The following is a 12024-nucleotide window of genomic DNA, read 5'->3' as shown; positions in this document are numbered from 1 at the left end:
TCATCCTTAAAAAGTTCTGCATTTCTTTAACCTTTCTTCACACTTATTTGAACAAGTCTCCACGTGCTTTTAAAGATTAAGGTCTAAGAAAAGTGAACAATGTTACAACCCCTCTGCTAGTAGAAGAAAGAGTAACCCTTTATAGGGGCACTATGGTCAATTTCTGTTTTATACAAAGTGCAAAACAGACAGCAGCTAAAAGGGAATTAAAAAGAGGAAAAAGAAACTTTGGGCTTAATAGATGTGCTCTTACATATCTTCTGAGAAGGAAGTAGGATCATTCATAATCCAGTGTAGTCCTTTTAATTTCATAGTGTATCTGTTCTCAACATCTAGGACGGAGGTCAATAATGGTGACCCCTGGGCTATATCTTGCCTTCAGACTTGACTGCTGCAGATAGGGTTGACCCATGCAGTGTTTACGTAAAACTTAAATTTAGTCTCTAATATGTAAAACATCAAGCACTGTATGTAAATAATGGATTCTGCGTTATCCTGAAAAGTGATTAGCTTTGGTAACTGTATGATCAGGCCACCCAAGACAGCTGTTCTCTTGCTCTCTGTACATCCCCTGCTTGACCAGTGTCTGCTTCACCTATACCCTACTCACCTGACTGATCTCCCTACATACTTGCTCCAGGCCCCACCTAGTGTTTGTTCTTACCAAAAGGCTGGTGAGGGGCTTGCCCCTCTCCCAGTTTCCCTGGTAACCAATGAGCCAACTGGACCTCACTTCCCCCTATGACTGGCAATCTCTTCCCCCCCGAGGAGTGAAGACTGCAGCCATGTCCTGCCCGCTGTCCACAGCACACAGTGGGGTGTCTCTCCAGGACCTTGCTGCAGACATGTAAGATCCCCCATCCATTAAACCACTGATGTCTCTGTCACTGACTCCCAGCTCTTTCTTCGGTCTTGAAGCTGGGCAAGCACAGGGCTTGTAGACCTGAAGGGTGCAACCCAACAGTAACACAGTTCCTGCATTTCTCATTCATTATTTCACTCATTAATACTAAACGAGTGTCTACAAAACCTGGGCAGCTGCACAGTGAGTGCCCCCTATAGGAAAAGCACGCCATCGTCTCTGGTCCGTCCCAGACCTCACTACTCCTTATTGCTTACACAAAGCTGGCTTCAGCGATGAACGTTATCTTCCTAGGTAATCAAACTTAATAGAAATACAAAGAAGCACAAAAAGTGGTAGGAGACTTCGAGTTCCACAAATTGCTTTGCAATGCTGGTTAAAATATAACAAAAATTTAGTTGAAAGCATAGCATAGCTGAGCAAACAAAGCTGCAAAGCAGAACAGTTACTTCTAGAACCTATGCTGTGGCAGCTGGGGCAGTGGAATGAGGGTGTGGGGAACGGCAGATCAGACTCGGCAATTTGATAGCTTAGGTTGAATTGCCCTTGTGGAAACAGGAGATGCGGAGGTCCTAGGCTTAGGAAACAGACATTTGAAAACGAGCCCCTTTGCACACAGCTGCATGCCTAAAGGGCCGCACTCTTGCTTAAACCCACCCATGGACCTAGGGAGAAGGCTAGGGAGTTAGTCTGTCCATCTTTTTTTCTCCTTGGAGTGAGGTTGTGGTGAGGTGGGAGATTTGGAGGGAGCAGATATTTCAATGAAGAATTCATGATTGGGGGCCTATATCTCACATGATTTGGGGTCTCATATGTATTTAACATATAATCGATGCTCATTATTTGTGGATTTCATATTTGTGAATTCACCTACTCCCTAAAATGTATTTGTAAAGACCTGAATCAATATTTGTGGCACTTTTGTGGTCATTCTCAGATATGCTCAAAATGGTGAAAAATTTGAGTCATCCCCACATGCACGTTTCCAGCTGAGGTTGAATAAAGCAATGCTCTGCCTTCTTGTTTCAGCTCTTGGACTGTAAACAAGATCTTTTTTGCTTTATATTAGTGCCATTTTTTTTTTTTTTTTTTTGCATCTTAGTGCTATTTAAATTGGACTCCAAGCACAGTGCTGAAATGCTATCTAATGTTCTCAAGCACAAAGAGGCTGTGCTGGGCCTTATGGAGAAAACACATGTTAGATAAGCTTCCTTCAGGCGTGAGTTGCAGAGTTCCTGACCATGAGGTTAATGTTAGCAAATCAACAATGTATATTACAGAAGATGCCTTTAAACAGAAACATCCATAAAACAAGGTTATGTATCCAATGGTGGACAAAAACCTCACGACCAGAAGTTTGCATTTCCTGTATTTCCTAAAAGCGATAGTGCAGTATTTGCTAATTCAGTTTTATTGGTGACTGATAAGAAAAATTGACTCTACGTGGGGGCTACACTGAGCCAATACATTAACGTAATACACTTCCCAGGTTGGTTATATCCCTGGTTCCTGGAGAAATCCATAAAAGCTGTTGGGTATGGACTTCTTCAACCAAGGCTAAGAAGAATCTCACATTGGCATGGGAGGGGGAAATTCTCTTAAAGAACAGATTCACATCAAACATTACAAAAAATGCTAATATGTACTACAAATGAGAGTCAACAGACTAACATCAATGATATCCTGAGCTTACAGAACAACATTATGAAAGAATACCTAAGTAAACTTTAAATAATTAAAGTAATAAAAAATGGGGTTGGGTGTCAGACCATCAGCAAAAACAGGATGTTCTGAAGAGAGAACAGGAACATATGAAAAAGAAGCAGACAGAACGTCTAGACAAGAAAAATGTAATCACTGGAATTAACAACTCAAAGGATAGTTCAATAATAAATTAGGAGGAGATGAAAGATTAGTGAACCACATGCTAGAACTAAGTAAGTGGAAATAGAAAACATGAAAGACAGGTTAACAGACATGGTGAAGTGAGAAATTTCAAAATACATTAATAAAGGAAAACCAGAAGGAGTAAAGAACAGGCATGGGGATAAACAAAACTGGAAGAGATAACAGCTGTGAAATTTTCAGAGTTCCCATAAGACATGTATTTCGAGATTCGGGAATCATAGCTTAGAATTGTTTAAATATGATAAGAGCTTATCCTTGTACGGCATGCACTGTGGGCCAGGCACTGCTCCAGATACTTGACATACTGTAGCTCATTTAATGCTCACAGCTGATGAAGCAAATTCTACTGTTACCTTTGATTTACAGACGAAGAGTCAGAAACACAGAGAGGTTCAATATTTGTCCAAAGTCACATGGCTGCTAAGTGGTGGGATTCAAACCCAGGCAGTCTGGCTCCAGTCTCTATGTCTTTAACACTACGTTTTAGAGCAGAATTATATTTGGAAGAATAAGGGCAAATAACACACTCTCTCAGACCAAAGGGGAGAAGAGAAAAAAAAAACAAAACAGTACTGACACATCAATGGAAACTCACTAAATGAATTTCTAAAAGATGCAAAAAAAAAAGATCACAGATGCATGAACGAGGGTGCACAAAGGAAATAGGAAATGTGGATAAATCTAAAAGAAACACGGATTATGTAAAATAACAATAAGTCTTCTAGGGCAAACACACACATCTATACTTTCTTTCTTCCTCTGAGATATTCCCCACAGTAAGATGTACTTGCAGTAAAGAGATGTTTTTTGAAGGCACACACTCACAAAGACAGGAAAATAGAAGAGCAAACTGCAATACAATTTTGAAAACTAGAAAACAGAAATGATGGTGTTGACTGGCTTGGCGTAATGGAGGAAGATGTCTTTTAAACTCACAGTGAGGAAATGAAGAGGTGGAGGTGGTAAAAGTTGGAATTTGAAGCAATGGTTAGGCACCCAGATCCCCTGTCCCACCTACATACCCAGGGAGTGCCACTCCACACCAGGAGAGAGGAGGCTTATTCTCTAAAGAAGGTAAGACACAGGATGTCTTGACAACAGGTCACTAGGCAGATTTTATGAAGGATATTGTGAGGAAACAGGTGGATTAACTAAATATATACACATTGGTTGCTGCAATCTCTTAGGCCTCTTCTCCCACCAGGCTCCCAGAATGCTAGTGGTGGCTTTTGCCACCCACAGGGAAGTCTGGACTCTTTTCTCCTCTGGGGAATATGACCTGTCCCAAAGGGAAGAACTAAAACTACTGATACTAAGAGATCCCCAATGAGATGAGCCACAGTATAGCTAACCTCATCGTGACAAGTTCCACCAAGTAACTGGAGATTTCTGTTAGGTTATTAGTTTCCCACTCTTTAAGTCTGTGCAAACAACCAAGGATTACCAGATATCTACGAAAAATTTCTTATATGAAATACAGAAACCATCCAGCATAAAACAGAAATGAAGCTACTTGGAAAAAAGTTTGTCCTAGGGAAGAAAAGGTAAAGGAAGAGAAGCATCCTTCATATCTTCATATAGATCTGAAAGGATAAAACTACTAAACTAGAATAAGATACAAGGAGGCAATTTAGAGAACAGAAGGTCTCTTAAGTTGTAAACATGACAGCTGGTATCAAAAACTCAATAGAAGAGTTCAATACATGGTTGAAGTAATTCACCAAGAGTCAGAGATAAGAGTCAAAAGAAGAAAATTTGGATAGAAGGTGTGTGGGGGAGTGGTGAGGTGGGAAAAGTGAGGAGAGAAGCAATCCAATCTAGGTGGTCCAAAATGCAAATAATGATGTATGTCAAAAAGAAAATAGAGAAAACCAGGGAGAGGTAATCGTAAAAGCTCTCAAAACTAAAGGCCTCATGTTCTCAAACTATAAGGACTCAGAGAGTATCAAGGATGTTAGATAAAATTTGACACATACCAAATCAAATCACTGTGAAATTTAAGAACACTAGAGACAAAAGAAAATCCCACAAGCTTCCTCTAGAGAAAAACAGGTCCTTCTATATAAGGAATCAAAATGGCAACAGATCTCTCAACAGCAACACTGGATGCTAAGAAACAAGGAGAAATATCTTCAGGTTTCTGAAGGAAAATGACTTCTAACATCGTATATTTACAAGGCTGAGCCTCTCAATCAAGTGTGCCAGTATAGTTTTTAGAACACATGGTCCAGAACAATCATAGCTAGTATTCCTCCTTTCTTGGGACACTTGAGGACATGGTGCTCTAAGACAATGAACACCAAGAACAAGGAAGAGGTGGACATGGAATATAGCTGAAGGGAGATCCTGGAAAGAGAGTTTTGCCCCTAATGTGCAGGAAATCCAACCTAAACTGGAGCATCCCAAAACCTGCAAGACATTTCTCCAGGAAGGTAAAACTGACAGAATATCGGATGCCTCTCAAAATCTGAGAGGACCCCCAGAAAACTGGCCAAAATTTTGGTTGACACAAGTAGAAGGCTATAGAAAATTAAGAAATTAAAAATTAAGGTGCCTAATTTGAAGGACAAGAAAATTATGCACGGAAGGAAAAACAATCATAATTACAGTCTGCTACAAAAGTCAGCTCTGAATATCATTTACAAAATCAGAGTAATGTAAACACTGAATATTGACCTAATTCAAATTTTGACCCAATAAAATCCTGGAATAACATGCTCTGAATTAATGTATATTCAAATGTTAATCATTTGGCAACGGGATTCTTTACAGCTCCCTCAGTTTCAAACAGAGACAGGTGAAATGTTTATTCTTTGTGGAGGTTTGGATGGGGACTGGGTTAGGGAAAGGGCTTGTGATCACTTGGGTCTCTATCCAGTCAAAGTACAGTAAGTGGAATATAGTGTGGATTTCCCTATTTTTAACTTTGTGTTTTTGTAAGAGCCATGACTTTAAAAATGCTGTTTTCTTCATAAACCTCATAAAAAAGCAACCTGACATTTCTGCGGTGGCAAGGTGGTGGTATGATAGTGTTATAGCATCAGTTGCCAGATTTAACGGCCAATATTAATGCTTAAAACTGAAAAATCAAGAAGCAGCAGATCAGCAAGTTATTTAAAAAACTGAAGTAAATATCAAGAGCCAGTCAAAAAGTTAAAAGTAATTTCCTTTAGGAAAGGAGAAATAAAAACAGTATGGGCAGAAGTCTGACATTTTTCCTAAAAACAAACAAACAAAACACCGCCAACTATGTGGAAGTTTGCACATGCTTACATTATTTCAGATATAAAAGAAAAACTAGAAGATGAAAGGAACAATACCAATAATATCTCATTGATGATGTTACAAAAATTCAACAACTTACTGGACAACCATAGTACAGTATGCTGGAGGAGGGAATTACAGTGTAAAATGCTACAGAGTCCTCTATTGTTGGACATATTAATTAAATTTGGACTTTGTTAAATGTGTGTACTTAAATTTCTAGGGCAATCACTGTAAGAAAACAAATAGAGTGTATAACTTGTGATGTTACTCAGGGGGAAATAAATTCTCAATCAGTCCAAAGAGAAGAACACAAATATTAACATATTAATATTTAAACTATAAGGCAAAGTGCTTTATTAGAGATAGCGAGTCACCTCATTTGGACCAAAAATATACCCATTCTAAACTTCTATACATCAATAAGTTACTAATTACAAAAAGCAAAATAGAAATACTAGATAAACTGAGAAATCCACCATCACTGTGAGAGAAATTGATAGATTAATTAGATAAAGCATCATTAATAATATATATATGATTTGAGCAACACAATTGCCAACTTTAACCCAAAGAGCATAAGGAGGACACTTCTCTGGTGAATGGGTCACTAGGTTAGAAATCAGTAACCAAAGATGACTAGAAAAACTCCATATGTTTGGAAATTTAAAAACACATGTCTGATAACTCATGGATTCAAGAGAAAATCATAATGAAATCATAACATGTGTAGAACTGAACCATAATAAACATGCTATATGTCAGGACGCAAATTTAAAGCTATACATATTTAAAATAGACAAAAGAAAGGTAGGAAGGTAATGAGTTACCTATATAACTTAAGGGACTAAAAAAAGAACAATAAAATAATCCAAGAAGCTGGGAAGAACAATAAACATAAGAGTAAAATGAATGAAATATAATAAAAAGATTCAAAGGTAAGGAATAACAACATCAAGTTCTGACAAGTTTGATACTAAAATAATAGTTAGAATGCAATAGGGAATGTATGTATAGATAAGGCACAGACAAGAAGGACAGTAAGAGAAAATGCTTTGAAACAACTTTTTGACAATACATTAGAAAACATAAACAAAATGGATATAATTCCTAGGGAAAAAACACAATTTTTCACAAAGGAGACAATATGGTTAGTCCTATTAACTATTCAAATGATCCAATCAATAGTTAAACTATTTCCTGAATGAAAACTCCAGACCCAGATAGTTTTATTTGTAAGTTCTATGTTTTATTCAAGGAGTAGATAATTCCAATATTTCTCAAAATTTTATAGGGAATATAAAATAAGGAGTACTCCCCAGCTTATTTATAGAGACGAATATAACTTTGATACTAAAGCCAAAAAAGGATAGTATGAGAAGAGAAAAGAAAAGCTCCTATATTGATATATATGCAAAATGCTAAATGAAATATTGAAAAACAGATAACATCCAACTATTAAAAAAAAAAAACTTACACAAAAGCCAACTTGAAACTAAACCAGGACTAGAAGTTTGGTTAATACTAAAAACTGTTCACTGCATTAAAAGGTTAAAGGAGAAAAACAGCATGAATATCCCAGTAAAAGTAGGAAAAGCATTTACAAGAATAAAGCATTCCTGATTTAAAAAAAAAAAAAAAACTAACAGAGAAGAACTGCCTTAACTTGATAAAGAGTTATCTTTAAAATATATAGTAAACATCATTCCAAATGGTGAAATGTTAATCTTATTCACTCTTGAAAATCAAGAGCAAAACAGGGATAGGGATATTCACACTCAAAATATCTATTCAACACTGTACTGGATTAAAGAAAGTGCACTCCTATAAAATATATAAAAGGAGCAAGGGTTGATAAGAACAGAAAAACTCTCACTGCTTGCAGATAATATGATTCTCCAAACACAAAAGCCCCAAGAAGCCAGACATGATGACCACACACTGCTTTTCAGTTGGTTAAGAATGGCCTCATCCATCAATTACACTGGTAAAGCTGACTTCCCATCCTGGAATAAAATAAATCGGTACCTCTACCTCACATGATATACAAAATCAATTCCAGATAATTAAAGACTTAAATGTAAAGAGGAGAATATTAAACTTTTATAAGTACATTTAGGAGAATGTTTTTACCATTTCAGGAAAAGGAAGAAAAAATTTTAAACAACTCATGAGAGAACATGAGCTATAAAAAAATCAATACTTTAATGTAAAATTAAGAACATCTGTTTATCATTTGACACCATCAAGGAAAAAAAAAGCCACTAAAAAGAAGATATGTATATAATGGACAAAGGATTAATCCAGAGTATACAAACAACTCTTAAGTTAAAAAAAAAGACTACCATACAGCGAAAAAATATCTGGATAACAGAAACATAAATGGTCAGCAAATCTATGAAAATGAGCTTAACTTCATTGTAATTATAGAAATGCAAATTAAGACCAAAATTAATTTTAATTTAAAAATAAAAATGCAAATTAAAAAGTAAAATATAATTTTATATCCACCAGATTTGCACAAACTAAAATGCTGAACAATAACAAATGTTGGCAAAGACGTAGATCAACAGATACAAATATATTGTTGGGGGCAAGTTGTAGATGTAGGAATGCTGTCTGATGTCATTACATAAAAGTTTAAGAAATGAAAAAGGTAAAACAATTTTACATGTTGCTTAGAAGCACATACATACTTATTCAAAGGATTAAAAAAAGCACATATAATTCAGAACACGGGCCACCTATTCAGAGGGAGCTTAAGAGAGAGAAGATAATGTCATCAGGGTGAGTTATCAGGTAGCTTTAATTGTACTTTGAATCTTTAAATCTTAAGATAAGTGGTGGCTACACAGAGATTCTCTACACTTTTCTCCATACCTTATACGTCTAACATAATTCATGATCAAAAATGTATTGCACCTCAAAAATGGTTAAAAGAAAAACATTTTAATAAAGAATGACAGGAAATTCAAGAATAAGAGAAGTAAAGCTAATTATCAATAAAGCAAAGATATTTGGGGTTTTGGAGGTACTACCCTCACTTTTTGTGGTTGGAATTAAGAATCTGACAAAAACATGTGCAAATATATTAAACAAGCTTCAAAAATTATACACATGCAACGTAACAGTAAATCATTGAGAAAATGTCTACAATTCAAACATTGCATCATTTTACGTATCTTCCCCCTCCCTAAATTTTGTGATTGCTCCACAAAGAATCTGTTAAAAGGAATAAAAAATGCCTACAGAAAGTATGCTTCTTAAACTATAAATGAGCTTTTCACTTTCATTTAATTACAAATACTATTTTTAAGCATCTTGAAAATTAAGATAAAATTTCACTGGATTTTCACCAGTGTTAAAAGTGGTGCATTGAGGATAATGTCATTTACTCATTTCTCCATGAAGCACATTTTAAGAACTTTGTCCATGGCTGACAGAAACAGAGAAGTATTACTAAGCATGCAAACATAGCTATACTGAATAATTAGAACATTTTTTCCATGACAACACTTTATTATCTACTTACCTGTGGCAAAAACAGTCACGGTTCCCCTGAACTGGAGTCATGAGCATCTAGAAGGATGTATATGTAGCAGTGCAAGACTCTTCTTATTAACCCCTTCTTTCAGTTAATGTATTACACCCCTTCAAGGTTGTCAAGGTAAAGGAATGCTCTCTTATACCTGGTAATTTGGAATCTCTGATGTATTAAATATCCTCCACGTTTTTTGCCACCTTCTTTGGTTTCTTTACCAGAAACCTGTATCTCAAACATATGAATTCAAAAATTCATTTTTTATATTTCCAGTTTAATGTGGCATCAGGCTAAGAATAACCAATATTGCTCTTTGTAACTTCCCAAAACCACTTGTGAAAACGCCAAAAAAAAAAAAAAATGGCAAAACAAAAGAATCTCACTGTACATCAAAAACTGCAAAAGCAATCAAATGCCAAGCATATGAGTAAATAAAACTTATGAGGCAGACTGTGGGGAAATACAAGGGACTAAATGGTAGGTACGTCCTGGGTTTTCTGTATAAAGAGAATTCACAACAAAGGCAGGAAGATATTTTGTGCCTTATTCATCACACGTATCCCGATAGGATGCACCCCAAAGAGAAACTCAAGGACAGCACCAAATGAAAAAAAAAAAAGAAAAACTTTTGTTGGAAGAGGCAATCCACTCACTGTGTGCTCTTAGCTTCCTGTTAACTGTTCCTGGATGTGCCAAGAATGAAAGGCCCAGTTGCTCCATTTCTCAGGGATGTGTTTTCAGAGACCAACCAGGAGGGATAAGACAAGCTCTCCCTCTAGGACGAAGAGCAGGCTTGCAGTAACTCCCTGCTATAAAAGAGATGGATTCACTAATCTCAGTGTTCCTCAGCTGCGGGTGTAGCATCTCTCCTGGCTAAATCATATCACTTCTGTGGGACTTGGAGGCGAGCCCAGGAATATCATGTCTTCTGCTAGCATCCATGGAAGACTAGCAGCCTAGCTTATTAGCTCGTAAGTAGGGTAAAATAAAATCCCAGACTCAACAACTTTATCCCACTTGGCCGATAATGTTCTCGCCAGGAAGTAGGGGCAGACTGCAGGAGACATGATATAACTTTAGAAGTATTTGCAAACAAGCCACTCTCTCCAGGAAGAAAAGACTGAGGAAAAACCTACAAGTTAATGATACTTCTCCAGGTATTAGAGGGCATCAAGGATCTGTAGTAGAAAAGTAGCACTGCTTAAGAGGAATAACGTATTTCATGAAAGACTCCGGGGAACAGGGAATTACACTGGAAACTTCACATTCCCCTATAGATCAGAGAAGTGAATCTGATCTCTGCATGTGGCAAAGAAAGCAAAGTCAGGGTAGTCGATTGACATGTGTTGACAAAGGCTGAGTTTGGACAAAATTTGCTTTATTAAAGGTATTAAGCATAAAAATGGAAACATCAAATGAAAGTAGGAGGAAAGACTCCCTCTAAGATCCAAAATAGCATTTCAGAAAACTGCCTATATCTTCAGAATAAAACAAACAAATAGATGTGGCTTCAATCAATCAGAAACAGAAATTCATAGGAAAGGACAACCTGAAATAAACAGTATTTCAAAAAATGGGACAAAAATAATGCCTTTCAATCCTTTTAAAAATATAAATAAACCAAACATACAACTAAAAGATGGAGGAAATTTTCCTGAATTGTGTATGAGATGGCTAAGTATCGATATAATAAAATAATTTTTCAAGTTGTAAGCAAAGCAAATAAAAAAAGAGATCTAAACCCATCTGTATGCTGGAAATATATACATTTATCTTTATATGTATATATATATATATATATATATATATATATATATATGTTTTTAGCTAAAAGAATGAAGAAAAAAATTATCCCATAGTCAACCAAGAGAAACAAAAAATAATTACAACAAAAAAAGGAGGTGGGGGACTTCCCTAGTGGCACAGTGGTTGAAAGTCCGCCTGCCGATGCAGGGGACACGGGTTCATGCCCCGGTCCGGGAGGATCCTACATGCCGCGGAGCGGCGGGGCCCGTGAGCCATGGCCGCTGGGCCTGCGCGTCCGGAGACTGTGCTCCGCAGCGGGAGAGGCCCCAACAGTGAGAGGCCCGCGTACCGCAAAAAATAAATAAATAAAACGGGGGGGAACTCCAAAAATTTAAAATTCTGGCTACTAGAGAAGTAAACTTTTATAAATTAAAAAGTAATTTTATAAACTAAAAGATAAACTTAAACTTGTGTAACATAAATATGACATATAGGTATCAAAATGCCCAGAAAAGATACAGGTTAAAAAAACAAAAAACCTGTTCATAGACGGAAAAGAAACAGAGGAAGCAGAAGAAAGAGCAAGGAAGTTTGAAAAACGGAACACACAGAATATAATGGCAGGAACAAAACCAACCATTGCCATTATAAAAACAGAAGCAATAGAATAAGCCATGCATTAAATGACACATCATCAACTTAT

General features: G+C 36.5%; 1 protein-coding gene across 1 annotated transcript in view; it reads right to left on the bottom strand.

Moving 5' to 3' along the window:
- CNTN3 (contactin 3) overlaps nucleotides 1–12024 on the bottom strand; it is a 207538-nt gene that overhangs the window by 181026 nt on the left and 14488 nt on the right. The gene's annotated exons all lie outside the window — the stretch shown is intronic.

The sequence above is a fragment of the Phocoena phocoena genome, chromosome 10 (genome assembly GCF_963924675.1).
Source record: "Phocoena phocoena chromosome 10, mPhoPho1.1, whole genome shotgun sequence".
NCBI lineage: Eukaryota > Metazoa > Chordata > Mammalia > Artiodactyla > Phocoenidae > Phocoena > Phocoena phocoena.
Note: the sequence above shows the minus strand (reverse complement) of the source record. Positions and strands in the feature narration are given on the sequence as shown.